This window comes from Ornithorhynchus anatinus, chromosome 17 (assembly GCF_004115215.2).
Source record: "Ornithorhynchus anatinus isolate Pmale09 chromosome 17, mOrnAna1.pri.v4, whole genome shotgun sequence".
NCBI classification, from domain to species: Eukaryota; Metazoa; Chordata; class Mammalia; order Monotremata; family Ornithorhynchidae; genus Ornithorhynchus; species Ornithorhynchus anatinus.
In genome coordinates this window covers 1,511,743-1,528,477 of record NC_041744.1, presented here as the reverse complement: position 1 = coordinate 1,528,477, position 16,735 = coordinate 1,511,743, and the positions used below count along the sequence as shown (strand labels likewise).

The 16,735-nt window shown below is 53.6% G+C and overlaps 1 protein-coding gene across 1 annotated transcript in view; it reads left to right on the top strand.

Annotated features, from left to right (window-relative positions):
* The window catches only part of IFT22 (intraflagellar transport 22), a 30,217-nt gene that overhangs the window by 1,404 nt on the left and 12,078 nt on the right, over nucleotides 1-16,735 (top strand). The gene's annotated exons all lie outside the window — the stretch shown is intronic.

Genomic DNA, 16,735 nt, shown 5'->3' with positions numbered 1-16,735 from the left:
GCGCTCATCGCGCGCAGAGCACTGTACTAAAGGCTTGGGAGAGTATAACAATAAAGAGACACTTTCCCTGCCCACGGTGAGCTTCCAATCTAAATCCGGGGAGACAGCAGGCCCTGTACTAAGCACCGGGGGGTGGATAGAAGCGAATCGGGTTGGACGCGGTCCCTGTCCCACATGGGGCTCACGGTCTTCATCCCCATTTTACAAATGAGGTAACTGAGTCCCGAAGGAGTGAGGTGACTTGCCCGAGGCCGCACGGCAGACCGGAAGCTCCCTCTAGATGGGAAGGTCACCGTGGGCAGGGAAGGTCTTTTTATTGTTGTATCGTACTCTCCCAAGTGCTTAGCACAGCGCTCTGCACACAGTAAGGGCCCGATAAATACGATGGAATGAAAGTGGTGGAGGTGGGATTAGCCCTTGACCCTCTGACTCCCGGGTCCCTGCCCTAACCATTAGGCCATGCTGCCTCTTGGGGAGGGGACGCCGGGAACCGGCCAGTGACGGCAGCGACCCCGGCCGGGCTCCGCGGAGGAGCTGGACGACGAGCACTAGTCAGACGGCAGGAATCGTGGCCACATTCGCCCGCCGCTCCCCGGGCCCCAAGCACTGTGCCGAGCCCTGCGGTGGGTACGGGAGGATCAGATCGGACGCAGCCTCTGCCCACGGGGGCTCCGGAGGGCAGGTATCAAAGTCCCATTTGACAGATGCCTTTATTCATTCAATCGTATTTATTGAGCGCTTACTATGTGCAGAGCACGGTACTAAGCACTTCGAAGAATACAAGACAACAGTAAACAGACACGCTGCCTGACCACAGTGGGCTTACAGTCTTGGGTGGGGTCGGCAGACATCAGTACAAATCAATAAATTACAGATATGGAAGGAAGATGAGGGAACCGGGACCCAGAGAAGTCAAGTGCCTTGCCCAAGGTCACCCAGCAGGCTCGGGACGAGAACCAGGCCGCGGGAAGGGGAAAGCACGGCCCGGTCCCTCGGGCGGGCCTCGCCGAAAGGCCCCCCCCCCCCCCCCCGGTCCCCCGTCGCTCTCACCCGGATTACAAATGACCCGGAATATTGCCTGCAGATGGCGGGAATGGCCCCCGGCCAAGGCGGCGGGGAACCGGGAATCCCTCAGTCCGGCGGCAAGGCGGGCCGGCTCAGTCCGGCCCGAGACCGTGCGGGACGTGGCTGAGAGGGGCGGCCGACAGACCCTCGGCCGCTCCTGCTCCAACCCGGTCGGCACGCTTGGATTTTCGCTCTTTCAAGGGGGAGATTAGGCATCTTCTGGGTGCTAGCGTTACTTTGTGGCAAACGTTTCATTTGGGTGGGAAGTAAGGTCGTCATGCCGGAATTAACTGTGTGTTACAACCTAACGCAAAGATTGGCGGAAACCGTTACACCCGAGACTTCCGTTGGGCATCCTATAAGCCTAAAATAATAAGAATAATAACGATGGTATTTGTTAAGCGCTTACTATGTGCCAAGCACTGCTCTAAGCGCCGGAATAGATAGGAGGTTATCAGGTTGGACGGGAGCCCCGTCCCGTGTGGGGCTCCCGGGCTAAAACGGTCCTTCGCTGTGAGATTCTGGGTGATCTTTTGGGGCTAAGGCTCTCCAGGGGAAAGAAATTGGACTTTTCCATGTAACCAGAAGAACCAGTACTCCCAGTGGCCGATGCTAGGTTCATGGCTTACTAATCAATCAATCAGTGGCCACCCCATTGCAACTTGGGAAGAGCGGAGGGAGCGGGGTTCATTCAATCGCGCTTGGAAGAGTATGAAATAACAACAAAAAGACACACGCCCCGCCCACAACGAGCTTACAATCTAGAGATGAGCTCCCACGCGCCTCCACCGCCGGTCCCCGAAGGGGCCGGGAAGCCACGACCAGAGGGCCGGACGGAACCCGGCCCGGCACCGGACCCAAGCGGTCGGGGGCCCCCCTCGCCGTCTCCGCCCGGCGGGCCCACTCGGTTGGGTAAACGACTGCACCGGATTATCTCTGTGTTTTCGTAAGGATAACGGATCGTATGTTTGTCTTCCCCGGCTTCTAGGCCCCCAAAACAGTAGGACTGTTTTGCTAAGGAGATAGACTCAGCGGCATTTCCTCCTCGCATTTTTCACCGGCCCTAGAGCCATTTCCCCCAGCGCTTGCGAGGAATTTCAGTAAATCAAAGGTCGGGGGCTCAAAGCAGGGGGGAGAGAAGCCATTGTGACGCTGGACCCCGGCGGGCGGGGGTCCACTCCGAGCCGGACGGGGGACGCCTCTGGCCGGGTCCCCCAGGACCGCACGGAGATAGAAGGGGGGGGGGTCTCTGGGAGGCTGGAGACCGGGCCCTTCCCATACGAGTCCTGCATCTCGAGGAGCTTAGCATTTGTGCCCCCAAACCCCTTCTGTCTACTCGCCACCGCTTCCCCGCACGATAGAGCCCGGACCTGGGAGTCAGAAGGACCTGGGTTCCGATCCTGACTCCGCCACTTGTCTGCTGGGTGACCTGGAGCAAGTCACTTCACTTCTCTGAGCCTCAGTTCCCTCATCTATCAAATGGGGATGAAGGTTGTGAGCCCTATATGGGACAGGGACCGTGTCCTGACTATATCTTGTATCTACCCCAATGCTTAGAAGAGTGTCTGGCACATAGTAAGCACTTAAATACCATATTTATTATTATTATTACTATTATTAGTATTACAGTCCTCTGATTCCCAGGCCCAGGCTCTTTCCACTAGGCCACACTGCTTCCCTAGCTTAGGGGCCATGCTGGGAAGCAGCATGGCCTACTGGATAGAGCACCGGCCTGTGAGTCCAAAGGACCTGAGTTCTAATCCCAGCTCTGCCACTTGTCTGCAGTATGACCTTGGGCAAGTCACTTCACTTCTCTGGGCCTCGGTTTCCTCATTGGTAGACTGAAGACTAAAATGTAGACTGTGAGCCCCATGTGAGAGAGGGAGTATCTCCAATCCGATCAGCTCGTATCTACCCCAGCGCTCAGTACGGTGCCTGGCACATAGTAAGCGCTTAACAGATGCAATTTAAAGAAAGAGAAAAAGAGAGGCCGCGGGCCAGACCGCGTGGTCCCCTCCGACCCGAGGAGTCCGTCCGTGATCCGCCCCCGTGCTGCCCGCCCCGATGCCGACGCGGATGCTAATGAAGACGTGGCTGTTTCCAAGAGCCCCCCTCACCGCCTGCCGCCCCCCGCCCGGCCCATAAATCCCGGCTCCCCACGGCTCCAGTGCAATTAGCGGACTTCCTCTGGGCCGCTCTGTAATCAGAGGCAGATGCCGCCTTAGCCGGGCCATCCCGCCTTCGCTTGGCCTTTCGGCCGGCCGTCCATCCCGGGGTCCGGTCCGGTGCCCCGGCCAAAGTGCTCCGGGGGCCGGAGGGAAGGCCCGCGGCCTCGCAGGGAAACCACGCCAATGTTTCGGTGGGGCAGGGGGTGGGGAGGGGGCTGTTTCAGGAGTTTTCATTGGTTTCTGCAGGTCTGTGATTCTCTCCCTCCTACTCTCTTCCCCTTCTCCCATCTCTCTCCCTCTTCCCTGTCTCTCTCTCTTATTCCCATCTCTCACCTTCATCCCCATCTCTCTCCCTCATCCCCTGTCTCTCTCCCTCCTCGGGCAAGTCACCTCACTTCTCTGGGCCTCAGTTACCTCACCGGCAAAATGGGGCCGGAGACCGTGAGCCCCACGTGGGACAGGGACCGTGTCCAACCCGATTTGCTTGTATCCACCCCGACGCTTAGTACAGTGCCTGGCACAGAGTAAGCGCTCGACAGATACCGATACCTGTTTTCATTCACGCTTAAGACTGTGAGCCCCGTGGGGCAGGGACTGTGACCTAGCTGATGATCTTCTACCTACCCCAATGCTTAATACAGAGCTTGGCACATAGTAAGCGCCTCACACCACGATTAGTATTATTATATTATTACGAGTAGTCCCCGCTACTTAGACCTTGAGCCCCACGTGGGACAGGGATTGAATCCGACCCGATGAACTCGTATCTACCCCGGCGCTCGGTGCTCGACACATAGTAAGCGCTTAAAGACCGTAAAAAAAAAGATTAAGATGCATTCAGAGTGAACGACGGGGCCAGAGAGGTCAAAAGGCGCTTAGTGCAGTGCTCCGCACACCGTAAATGCTCAATAAATACGACCCGTTGATTGAAATGAAGGCTTAGTCGGGAAGGGCCTCCCGGAGACGAGGTTTCAGGGAGAGGAGAAGAGAGAGGGAGGGTTGGAGGGCGGGCAGGGAGAGGAGGAGAAGGAGGGAAGGAAGAGGGGCAGGGAGCGGGGAAGGGGTTGGCAGGGGCCAGGGGTGAGAAGGGACCGGGCATTGGGGTGGGCAGGAGGGAAGAAGGAGGAAGGCAGGTGGCCTAACCCTGCCCGCCACGCCCTTTTTGTCTCTAAGCCTGACCCCCGGGTGCTGCCTTCTCTGAAATGGTGGACTGCCCTGTGGCAGGGCAGGACCACACTGGGCAGGGCAGGGCAGGGCAGGACCACACTGGGCAGGGCAGGGCAGGGCAGGACTACACTAGACAGGACAGGGCAAGGCAGGGCAGGGCAGGGCAGGGCAGGACCAGATAGGGCAGGGCTAGGGCAGGGCAAGGCAGGACAGGGCAGGGCAGGGCCAAGCAGGGCAGGGTAGGGCAGCACAGGGCAGGGCAGGACCAAGCAGGGCAGGGCAGGACAGGGCAGGGCAGGGCAGGGCCAGACCAGGCAGGACAGGGCGAGGCAAGACCAGGCAGGGCAGGGCCGGGCAGGGCTAGACCTGGCCAGGACAGGACAGGGAGGGACCGGGCAGGACCGGGGCATGGGGTGAGCTATCCCCCGCCCCCCGGGGCCCCAGGACCTCCCCGCCTCGGCTTGTCCAGGCCAGACCGGGGGTGGGAGGCCATCCGAGCGGTCCCCCTAACCGTCCCCGTCCGGTCCGGAGGGGGTGGGGGTGACAAAAGCCGGGTGGCCGTGGGGACCCCGATTTAGGAAGGCGGGGCCCGGGCCGGGCGGTGTCCCCCCGGCCACCCCCCCCTCCCCCCCGGGCTACTCACTGACCGGGCTTCGGAGGGTCCCGGGCTTCGGGCGGGCGGGGGGGCCGCCGGCAAGGGGTAGAGGAAGCCGCTGGTCAGCGCCAGCCCGGACAGGCAGCAGCTCCACCGACCCCACCACCCCACCGCACGCGCACCGGGCCCCATCCCGCAGCAGGACGCCCCCGGGGCTGGGGGGGACGGACGGACGGACGGACGGACGGAGGGTCACACCCCCTCCCCCAGGCCCGGCCCTCTGCCCCCGGGCCTTGGGACCACACGGCCCGCTCGCTGCCCGCCTTCTCGGGGGGACCCGCCCGTAACCCTCCGGAGCCCGCAGAGGACGGGGCACCGGGGGGCGGGGAGGGGGGCAGAGGGGAGGGGGCACGGCAGAGGAGAGGAAGGGGTTGGGGGGAGGAGGGGACTTGGAAGAGATGGGGAGGGGGCTTGGGAGAGGAGAGGAAGGGGTTGGGGGGAGGAGGAGACTTGGAAGAGGAGGGGAGGGGGCTTGGGAGAGGAGAGGAAGGGGTTGGGGGTGGAGAGGAGAGAGCACGGGAGAGGAGGAGAGGAGGGAGCTTGGGGGAGGAGAGGAAGGGGTTTGGGAGAGGAGGGGAGGGGGCACGGGAGAGGAGGAGAGGAGGGGGCTTGGGGGAGGAGAGGAGGAGAGGAGGGAGCTCGGGGAAGGAGAGGAGGAGGGGGTTTGGGAGAGGGGAGGGGTCTGGGGAGAGGAGGAGAGGAGGGGGCTTGGGAGAGGAGGGGAGGGGGCACGAGAGAGGAGAAGAAGGGGTTTGGGGGAGGAGAGGAGAAGGCACCGGAGAAGAGGGGAGGAGGCTTGGGGGAGGAGGGGACTTGGAGGAGGAGGGAAGGGGGATCGAGGGGGGGGGGGAGGAGAGGAGGGAGCTTGGGGAGGAGGGGAGGAGGGAAGGGGACTTGGGGGAGGAGGGGAGGAGAGGGGGTTGGGGGGAGGAGAGGAGGGAGCTTGGGGAGGAGAGGAGGGGCTTGGGGAGGAGGGAAGGGGACTTGGGGGAGGAGAGGAGGGGCCAGAGGAGAGGAGGGGGCTTGGGGAAAGAGAGGAAGGGGTCGGGGGGAGGAGAGGAGGGGTCTGGGGAGAGGAGGGGAGGAAGGGTTTGTGGAAGCGGGCCAACCTCACATCCCGTGGCCTCCCGAAGTGCGACGATTCCACCGGTGATTTCTCCTTCACTCCTATTTCCTGAGCGCTTACCGGTTGCAGAGCCCCGGCCTATTCATTCCATCCTCTTTACGGAGCGCTCACTGTGTGCCGAGCACTGGACTGAGCACTCGGGAGAGGACAGCCCGGCGACAAGGGAAGCAGCGGGGCGCGGTGGAAAGACCCCGGGCTTGGGAGTCAGAGGTCGTGGGTTCTCAGCCCCGGGCCGCCGCCACATGTCAGCCGTGTGACTTTGGCAAGTCACTTGGCTTTTCTGGGCCTCGGTGTCCTCATCTGGAAAATGGGGAGTAAGGCCGTGAGCCCCACGTGGGACGACCTGATGACCTTGGATCTACCCCAGCGCTTAGAACGGCGCTTGGCACCTAGCGAGCACTTAGATACCATCACCATCATCATCAACAAACACACATCGGTGCCTACAATGAGCTTGGGGAGGGGAGGGTCCTGGACCACCCTGAACTTTCACTAGCCTCCCCCCAGGGCCTCCCCCCTCCCACCCTCACATGCTTTTCCTCATAACTCCCGATTAGACTGGGATCTGGGCAGGGACGGTCTCTATCTGTTGCCCGATTGTCCATTCCAAGCGCTCAGTACGGTGCTCTGCGCACAGTAAGCGCTCAATAAATACTATTGAATGAATGAACTCCCTAATTTTAGAGGGGAGGGGCTCCATCGGACTCCTGGCCTCCCTTCCCCACCCCGTCTCTAGGAAACCAGTCCCCCGCAGATGCTGGCGGCCCCCTGGGCTGGGCCTTCCCCGGGGGGTCGGGGGCGGAGGGAAGGGGCACACCTCCGCCACCCACCACTCTCCAGGGGAGAACTTTAACCGAGCAGCCTCCTGGGGGTCCTCTCATGCCTACGGACCCCCGACTAGCCCGGGGGGACTCCTCTCAAAGGGCCCCCCCAACCCTGTCTCCTGGAAGTCCACCAGACCCTAATAAAATAATAATCACAATGGTGTTCGTTAAGCGCTTACTTCGTGCCAGGCACCGTTCCAGGCACCGGGGTGAATACAAGCAAATTGGGTTGGATACAGTGCCCGTCCCACATGAGGCTCACAGTCTCGATCCCCGTTTTACAGATGAGGTAACGGAGGCCCAGAGAAGGGAAGTGACTTGCCCGAGGTCACACAGACGAGCGGCGGGACCGGGATTAGAACCTATGACCTTCTGACTCCCGGGCCCACTACGTCGTGCCGCTTCTTATGGTGGATTAATTCCACTGATAAAAGGTAGAGATACCTCTAGACTCTAAGCTCATGGTGGGCAGGGAATATGTCTGCTATATTGTGTCATTCTCTCCCAAGTGCTTAGTACAGTGCTCTGCACACAGTAAGGGCTCAATAAATCACTGAGAAGCAGTGTGGTTACAGCACAGGCCCGGGAGTCAGAAGGACCTGGGTTCTAATTCTGGCTCCGCCACCTGTCTGCTGTGTGACCCTGGCCAAGTCACTTAGTTTCTCTGGACCTCGGCTCCCTCATCTGGAAAATAGGTATTATTATTATTCATTCATTCAATCGTATTTATCGAGCGCTTACAGTGTGCAGAGCACTGTCCTGAGCCATTTTCCAGATGAGGTAACTGAGGCACTTCTCCGTGACTTGCCCAAGGTCACACAGCAGTTTGGACCAAGAAATCCACATGGTCCACGTGGTCCAAGTGGGCCATGTGGCCTTCCCGCGTGCCTTCTCGCTCCACCGGCACTCATCATTTTATGACCACAGACCCAGCTGGGCCCAAGCTCCAAGCAGGGTAAAGGAGCCGTCCCACCTCTGTGTCCTTGACAATTCCCCGTCTCCAAGCTCCGTGGAGCGGATTGGGTTGGGTCGGACCCCTAACCCACGGACCATTTCCCCGCTCCAAATACATCGTTCCAGACCATCCGAAGGGTTTCCCGCTGAGGAGGCGAGGCAGATATGAACTCACTTCTGCTCAAGTCTGCCTAGAGATTTATTGAATGGAGGGGTAAACGCTAGCTGATTCGAAGCCAGGGTAAATATTGACCTCGGGGTATAATAAATCCTCCCGTTAATCTAAAACAGAAGTTCTCCCCCTATAATGCCCTATAGAGCACTGCCATGCGACACCACCAGAAAAAAACTCACTAAAGAAATGGTTAGGAAATGGATGTCTGTCAAAACTATTGTTTTCCCAACCCCCTTACACACACACACACACACACAAAAAGCACATCCCCCCCAATCCTCCCACCATGACAGATGAAAATCCAAAAGAAGAAAGACTCAGTAGGAGAGCTTTTAAAGTAAGGGGGAAAACGTCAAATAGTTAAAATGCTTTTTTGTTCTAACAGAATTTGCTTCAAGCTTTCTCTCCTTCGGGCAGGACACTAAAGGGCCGGTCTTGCCTCACATAGGAGAAGCCGGCTCCTAATTTCTGTTCTTTCAGCCGTCCGCTGCTTCATCCGATCTGGAACAAATGGATAATTATTTCCCCAAAGACACCCCCCCGGCCCCCGGTACCCCCCTTACAGCACGCCGAGCCCAACTCCGTCTCAGAGCCGGGATGGTCAGTTGGAAATCCAGGAAAAGCAGGTCAGAGGGCAGCTGGCTAAAAAATCCAATTCGTTTTATTTGACCTGCTGCGTGACTTGCCCACGGTCGCACGGGAGGTGTGCGGCAGAAGCGGGATTAGAACCCAAGTCTTCTGATTCCCCCGGCCCAGGTTCTTCCCATTAGGTCGAGCTGCTTCTCTAAATACGGATCTTGTTCTACTGCTCGTTCTTCTCTTCCGCCTGAACTCTGCTCTAGCCATGTGGTCTTCCCCCTGTATAATAACGGTATTTGTTAAGCGCATATTATGTGCCGGGCACTGTGCTAAGCGCTAGGGTGGATAGGAGCAAATCAGGTTGGACACAGTCCCTGTCCCTTGTGAGACTCACGGTCTCAATCCCCATTTTACAGATGTGGTAAACGAAGCTCAGAGAAGTGAAGTGATTTGCCCAAGATCACACAGCAGACAAGTGGCGCAGCTGGGATTAGTAAACAGACACAATCCCTACCCAGTGAGCTTCCAGTCTAGAGAGGGGGAGACCGACGTGAATATAAATAAATTACACATATATCAGATATATCAAAGTCATATAACTACCAGCCTTTCCTGACACATCTGTTGTTCTGCCTCATTCAGAACAGTGGAAAAGACGCGGCAGGCCTGGGTAAGGAGAGGGGAGAGAGGGATGGCGGGTGGAAAATCACGGAGAAGAGATTGGGACCTCACCATCCTGTTTTTCACACCGGGATTCAGAAGACAGAAAAGGACAATGTCATTCCAGCGGATAAAACCTTAAAGCTATGTAGAATTATGAAGTGCTCGTTTGAAGTTGCAGAGTGTTCCAGATAAACGCCCCATCAAGAAAGAAAAAATAGTTGCGATAAAGCTGTTCCAGGGAGAAACTGATTATTTTGACATTTCATTGAGAGCGGAAAACGTCTCTACGGAAGATCCTTTTGATTCCTAAACGGTTGATGGATGGGGGGAGAATTAAAGGTTTAGGGTGATATCTCGGGGAATAAATTGAGCTGGAAAATTACACCCAGCATCGGTATCACGAAGTCATTACCGAGAAATAATCACTCACGCCCATTGAATACCTGTGTCATTTCTATCTGGCCCAGCCGAATGAACCCACTTGATAGGGAGAGAGTCGAGCCAAAGGGCAACTAGGGAATCATATAATAATAATAATAATAATTTGGTATTTGTTAAGTGCTTACTATGTGCAGAGCACTGTTCTAAGCGCTGAGGGAGATGCATGGTGATCGGGTTGTCCCACGTGAGGCTCGCAGTTAATCCCCATTTGACAGATGAGGTAACTGAGGCACAGAGAAGTTAAGTGACTTGCCCACAGTCACACAGCTGACAAATGGCAGATCCGGAATTCGAACTCATGACCTCTGACTCCCAAGCCCATGCTCTTTCCTCTGAGCCACGCGATAATAATAATCGTGGTATTTGTTAAGCGCTTACTATGTGCCGAGCACTGGTCTAGATACAAGATAAACGGGTTGGCCACGGTCCCAGTCCCACCTGGGCCTCCCAGACTTAATCCCCATTTGCAGATGAGATAGCTGAGGCCCAGAGAAATGAAGTGAAGGTCACCCTGTTTCTGCCACTAATTTGCTGTGTGCCCCTGGGGAAGTCACTTACCCTCTTAATTTTCATTTTTCTCCCCTTATTATTATAATAAACGATATCGATATATCATATAATTATTGTATAATAATATAATACCTTTATATATAATTTTCCCATGCATAATATTCATTATGTGATGCGTAATAGCTTAGACCGGTGCTTGGCACATAGCAAGCGCTTAACAAATACTGTCATTCTTATTACAATAGGTAATATAATGTAGGTATACTTCTAATGATATTAATTATTGCGGTGATGATTAATAATAATTACTTTGATATTTGTTAAGTGCTTACTACATGCCAGACACTGTACTAAGCGCTGGGGTGGATACAGGCACGGGAAGCAGCGTGGCTCAGTGGAAAGAGCCGGGCTTGGAAATCAGAGGTCATGGGTTCGAATCCCAGCTCTGCCGCTTGTCAGCTGGGTGACTGGGGGCAAGTCACTTCACTTCTGTGTGCCTCAGTGACCTCATCTGTAAAATGGGATTGAAGACTGTGAGCCTCACATGGGACAATCTGATGACCCTGTATCTACCCCAGCGCTTAGAACAGTGCTCGGCACATAGTAAGAGCTTAACAAATACCAACATTTTTACAGGCAAATCCCTGCCCCACATAGGGCTCACAGTCTCAATTCCCATTTTACAGATGAGGTAACTGAGGCCCAGAGAAGTGAAGTGACTTGTCCAAGGCCACAGAGCCGATACGTGGCGGAGCCGGGATTTTATATGTTACATGTTAAATATAATCGACCAGTCAAACAGTGGTATTTATTGAGCTCTTACTATGTACAGAGCTCTGATCTAAGCGCTTGCGAGTGTACAGTACAAGAGAAATTAGCGGACACGTTTCTCACTACTGGGTCACCTATTAGTAGATAGTTTTATTCTCCCAGTACAACTCCGACTTTACCGTCTATTTCCCCACCGCTCCTACTTTGTTAGTAACATGCTCCGCATGAACACCTGCCTTGTCTTAGGCCGTCGAGTCGTTTCCGACCCACGGCGACACCGCGGACACGTCTCTCCCAGAACGCCCCGCTCTCCATCTGCAATCGTTCCGGTAAAGGAGAGTTTTCTTGGTGAAAATCCGGAAGCGGTTGACGATCGAGTAAACCCGAGTCTCCGCCCTCGGCTCTCTCCCGTGCCGCTGCTGCCCAGCACGGGCGGGTTTTGACTCGTAGCGGATGGCCTTCGACTCGCTAGCCACCGGCCAAGCTAGGAATGGACTGGACAGGCCTTTGCTTGACTCTCCCTCCCGTAGCCGAGACTGGTCGAGGACTGGAAACTCTCCAGGTGCGACCCCGAGAGGGGATTCGAACGCTGGATTGTGTTAAATAGTTTAGCCTCAACTCTTTCTTTCGGCTTTCACCTGCTCCTCGTTTTCAAATTAAGTCCCCTTGTGCTGATGGTCTTTGTCAGAAACAATTCGATTAATTCCCCTTGCCATTTTGAAAATCCATTGACTCACCAGGCCATCTCTTTTCAATCAGCAACATGCCGAACCTCCTCCATTCCCTCTTCATCACTTACGGGTGAAAGGAGAGCTGTGATTTTTATTCTCCGTGTTTCTTCTTCTCAGGGAACCACCTGGGCCTGTACTGTAAGCAACACTAGGCCAGTGTGCTGGTGGAGATCAAACGATCAGTCAGTCAGTCGTGGCTCAGTGGAAAGAGCCTGGGCTTGGGAATCAGAGGTCATGGGTTCGATTCCCGGATCTGCCACTTGTCAGCTGGGTGACTGGGGGCAAGTCACTTAACTTCTCTGTGCCTCAGTTCCCTCATCTGTAAAATGGAGATTAACTGTGAGCCTCACGTGGGACCACCTGATTACCCTGTATCTACCCCAGCGCTTAGAACGGTGCTCGGCACATAGTAAGCGCTTAACAAATACCACCATTATTATTAACTGGATGCCTCCTGAGAGCAAAGCGCTGTAGTAAGCTCTCGGAAGTGAACAAGAGAGTCAGAAGGCCTGATTCCTGACCATCCTTGGGTCCTTTATTTCGTGATTACTCGACCAAGCCCTCATTTCCTCTTCTCCCACTTCCTTCTGGTTTGTCTTCCATTCCCCCGTCTCATCTGCTGTATGACCATGGGCAAGTCACTTCACTTCTCTGGGCCTCAATTTGCCTCACTTGGAAAATGGGGATGGAGACTGTGAGCCCCACGTGGGACGGGGACTGCGTCCGGCCCAATTTGCTCGTATCCACCCCAGCGCTTTGTACAGTGCCTAGTAAACACTTACCGTATACCACGATTATTATTATCGCTTAGAGGCGTTCAGCCTCACTCCGGTGTCAAGGCAGGAGCCGTCCAAACCAGAACCGTGGCCGGCGACATAGCGGAGAAGCAGCGGGACATAGCGGAGAGAGGACAAGCCCGGGAGATTATCGACGTCACCAGCTTCAATAAATCAATCGCTCAATCAGTGGTATTTATTGGGTGCTTACTGTGTGCGGGGCACTGTACTAAGCACTTAGGAGAGTACCACATAACAGACGCATTCCCTGCCCAAGGTGACCTAGGGTCAAGAGCGGGGAGATAGAGTCAAAAAGAAATTACGAATGTGGACGGAAGTGCTGAGGGGCCGAGGGTGGGGTGAATGAAGCGTACAAATTCAAGCGCCAGGGTGTTGCGGAAGGGAAAAGGAGGAGGGGAAAAGAGGGCTCAATGGGGGAAGGCCTCTTGGAGAAGATGGAATTCCCATAAGAAAATCCATAAAAATACGGAAGGCCTCACAAATTTGTGTGAAGCTTCACACGCATATAATAATAATAACGTTGGTATTTGTTAAGTGCTTACTATGTGCAGAGCGCTGTTCTAAGCGCTGGGGGAGATACAGGGTAATCAGTTGTCCCACGTGAGGCTCCCAGTCTTTATCCCCATTTTACGGATGAGGGAACCGAGGCACAGAGAAATTAAGTGACTTGCCCACGGTATATCTACGTAGAGTTGCCATTTGGAGTTTGCGAGAGCCCCTCGGCACATGCGTGTAGATCTGTAATTTATTTATTTATACATTTATTTAGGCTGCGAGCTCCTTGTGGGCAGGGAATGAGTCTGTTTGCTGTTGTATTGTACTCTCCCAAGAGCTCTGCCCAGGGTAAGCGCTCAATAAATACGACTGAATGAATGAATGAGAGAAACACATCTCTTCCTGAGGACGGCAAACCAAAAAATCCCATTTTCCAGGGAAAGGTATCGTCACCTACGGGGTTTTATAAGTCAGTCTCAGGCCCCGGGGGCGGAAGGAGGCTTGGAAAGCCGTCAGGACTTTCGAATAAGAAGAATTGGATTTGATTAGGAGAAATAGCCTTCCCCCAATGTAATCCATAAAAGGGACCTTAAATATATGGCATCCGTTTCTCCTCTCTGCAGGAGGTTGGATTAAGTTAATAAAAAGAAGACTCTCTTCTCCAAAACTTCTCAGGCGCTATATTTTCCAAGCCCGGTGCGGGCCATAAAACGTCAGCTAGCATTAAGAAATAAGCATGCTGTGCAGGGGGTTGAGTGGGGGTGTTGAAAAGGGAAAGGATGAAGGCCATACGACCGTCTTGGTTCGATTCCCTTCCGAATCTGTCCCGAAGAGAGAAGACGGTGGGACCAAGCTAGAAATGACCGAAGAAACACTGATCGCCCTTTACAGCTTCCAATTTTACATATTTTTAAAATCCTCTAATCGTGTCAGCGTATCCGTGCTGAATCGAAAATATACGTCGGAGCGGAACGGATGCTCTTTTTACCCGCTGGGTAAAGAGGGAATCTAAGGGTTTATTCCGTAGTCATAAAAATGGTGGATAAAAGGATGGGGAATACAGAAAGCCGGCTCCAATTAAAGACGTTAGGCCTGGGGGCTGTATTCAATCTTTTGAACGATTTATAGATGGGGTTCGAAACGCCTCAGACTCCTTTCTTTATGTTATGCGGGGTTACGACAGAACCTCGGAATTAGAGCTGAAAATGTATTCCTGGGCCATCCGGCCCCCTTTTCTGCCAATTCCACATCACCCCATCCAGCTCTGAAGAGCTATTTATCAAGTCACCTAAAGCCAGTCCTCTTCTAATTAAAATGAAAGTCGTAAAGCTAAGCATTTCCTAATGTGGGCCAATCATCCCTCATTCCCTTATCGGCTAAATCTGTGGAGCTCAAAGTGGTTTTGCCATAATTTTCCCTCCACGTCCCTGAGGCAAACCTTTGCAAGTGGAAGCGGAGAAGGATATTTGCAATAATAGGATTGAACTGAAGCAGTGGGGCCTAGTGGAAAGAGCCCGGACCTGGGAATCAGAAGGACCGGGATTCTCAACCCGGCTCTGCCACTTGTCTGCTGTGTGACCTGGGGCAAGTCGCTTCATTTCTCTGAGCTTCAGTTACCTCATCTGTAGGCCGGAGATTAAATCCTACTCCCGCTTATTTAACTTGTGAGCCACGAGTGGGATTGGGACTATGTCCAACCTGATTATCTTGTACCTACGCCGGCGCTTAGTACAAGCAGCATGGCCCAGTGGGTGGAGCACGGACCTGGGAGTCAGAAGGGCCGGGGTTCTAATCCCGGCTCCTCCATTTGTCTGCTGGGTGACCTTGGGTAAGTCACTTCGCTTCTCTGGGCCTCAGTTACCTCATCTGTAAAATGGAGATGGTGGCTGCGAGCCCCACAGGGAACAGGGACTGTGTCCAATCCGATTTGCCTGTATTCACCCCTGCGTTTAGCACAGTGCCTGGCACATAAGCGCTCAACAAATACCATAATCATTATTATTATTATTATTGTCTGCCGTGTGACCTTGGGTAAGCCACTTCATTTGTCTGGGCCTCAGTCACCTCATCTGTAAAATGAGATTGAGGCTGTGAGTTCCATGTGGGACAGGGACTGTGTCCGACCCGATTAGCTTGTATCGATCCCAGGGCTTAAAACAGTGCTTGGCACATAGTAAGTGCTTAACATTATTATTATTATTATTACAGTAATAATAATAATTCTACTAGAATGCTCTAGTAGAGCATTCCTACCTCCAAGTCCCAAGCTCACCCCTCTGGAGCCAGTTGTTCATTCAATCATATTTATTGAGCACTTACTATGTGCAGAGCACTGTACTAAGCGCTTGAGCAAGTGCAAGGCACCAGTAAACTGACCCATTCCCTGCCCTAAATAAGCTTAGAGTCTAGAGCCAGGTAGACAAGCTCCCCTAGACTCAAAGCTCATTTTGGGGGAGGGAATGCGTCTGTTATATTGTTTTTGGACTCTCCCAAGCGCTTAGTTTAGTGCTCCGCACACAGCAAGCGCTCAATAAATACTATTGAATGAATAAATACCATCGATTGATTCATTCGTTTTCACAGCTTCACTCAGAGGAGAGCAAGGGAGGCTGCGTGGCCCAGGAGAGAGAGGACTGGGTGAGAAGTTGAGGTATCTGGGTTCTGTTCCCGGCCCCGCCTGCTGTGGGTCTTGGGGTAAATCACTGAACCTCTCTGAGTCCCAACTTCCTCATCTGTAAAATAAGGTTGAGTATTTCGACTGTGAGCTCCATGAGGGACAGGGACTATGTACAACCCGATTAACTTGTGTCTACCTCAGCTCTTAGAACAGTACTTAATCCATAGTACATGCTTAACAAATATAATCATAAGAGGAATAAGAATAATGATAATAAGTTAATGCTCTCCCTTTCTCTTACCTTGAGTGAGGCAGGGAAGGTCTGAACTGGTTATGTGTGTCCACCTCAGTACTTAATGAATTTATTCATTCATTCAATCGCATTTATTGAGTGCTTACTGTGTGCAAAGCACTGTTCTAAGCACTTGGGAGGGCACAATATAACAATAAACAGACACATTCCCTACCCACAGTGAGCCTCACAGTCTAGAGAGGAAGGCAGACATTAATAGAAATAAATAAATTACAGATACGAATACCGCAACCGCAAGCCATCTATTACTAGGCTCATTTTACAGATGGGGAAACTGAGGCCCGGATGAATTCAAAGGTTCGCCGCCTAGATTTTCCCAACTGGTCTGTGGCGGAGCTGGGATTAAAATCCAGGTCTCCTTCTGAATGGCAGGCCTCTGATTTCTCCACAAGACCACATTAAGATTAACAGTAATAGTAATTTGATTCCGATGTCATATAAAAAGGAATGTAATAGTCACTGATAGGGACAACCTTCCCAGAGCCAGTTGTGCGGAGCCTGGTGAGGTAATAGAGTAGCGGTCTTTTCGGGAAACGACAGGTCTGAGCCCCAAGAGTTAATACGCCACCGAAGGAGGCCCTCTGACGTAAATGCAACAGACGATAAATTCCTCGGAATGGAACGTTTCAATAAATCCACACGTTTAATAGCAGTGAAATCAATTATGAACGGGCGGGTCGGTCT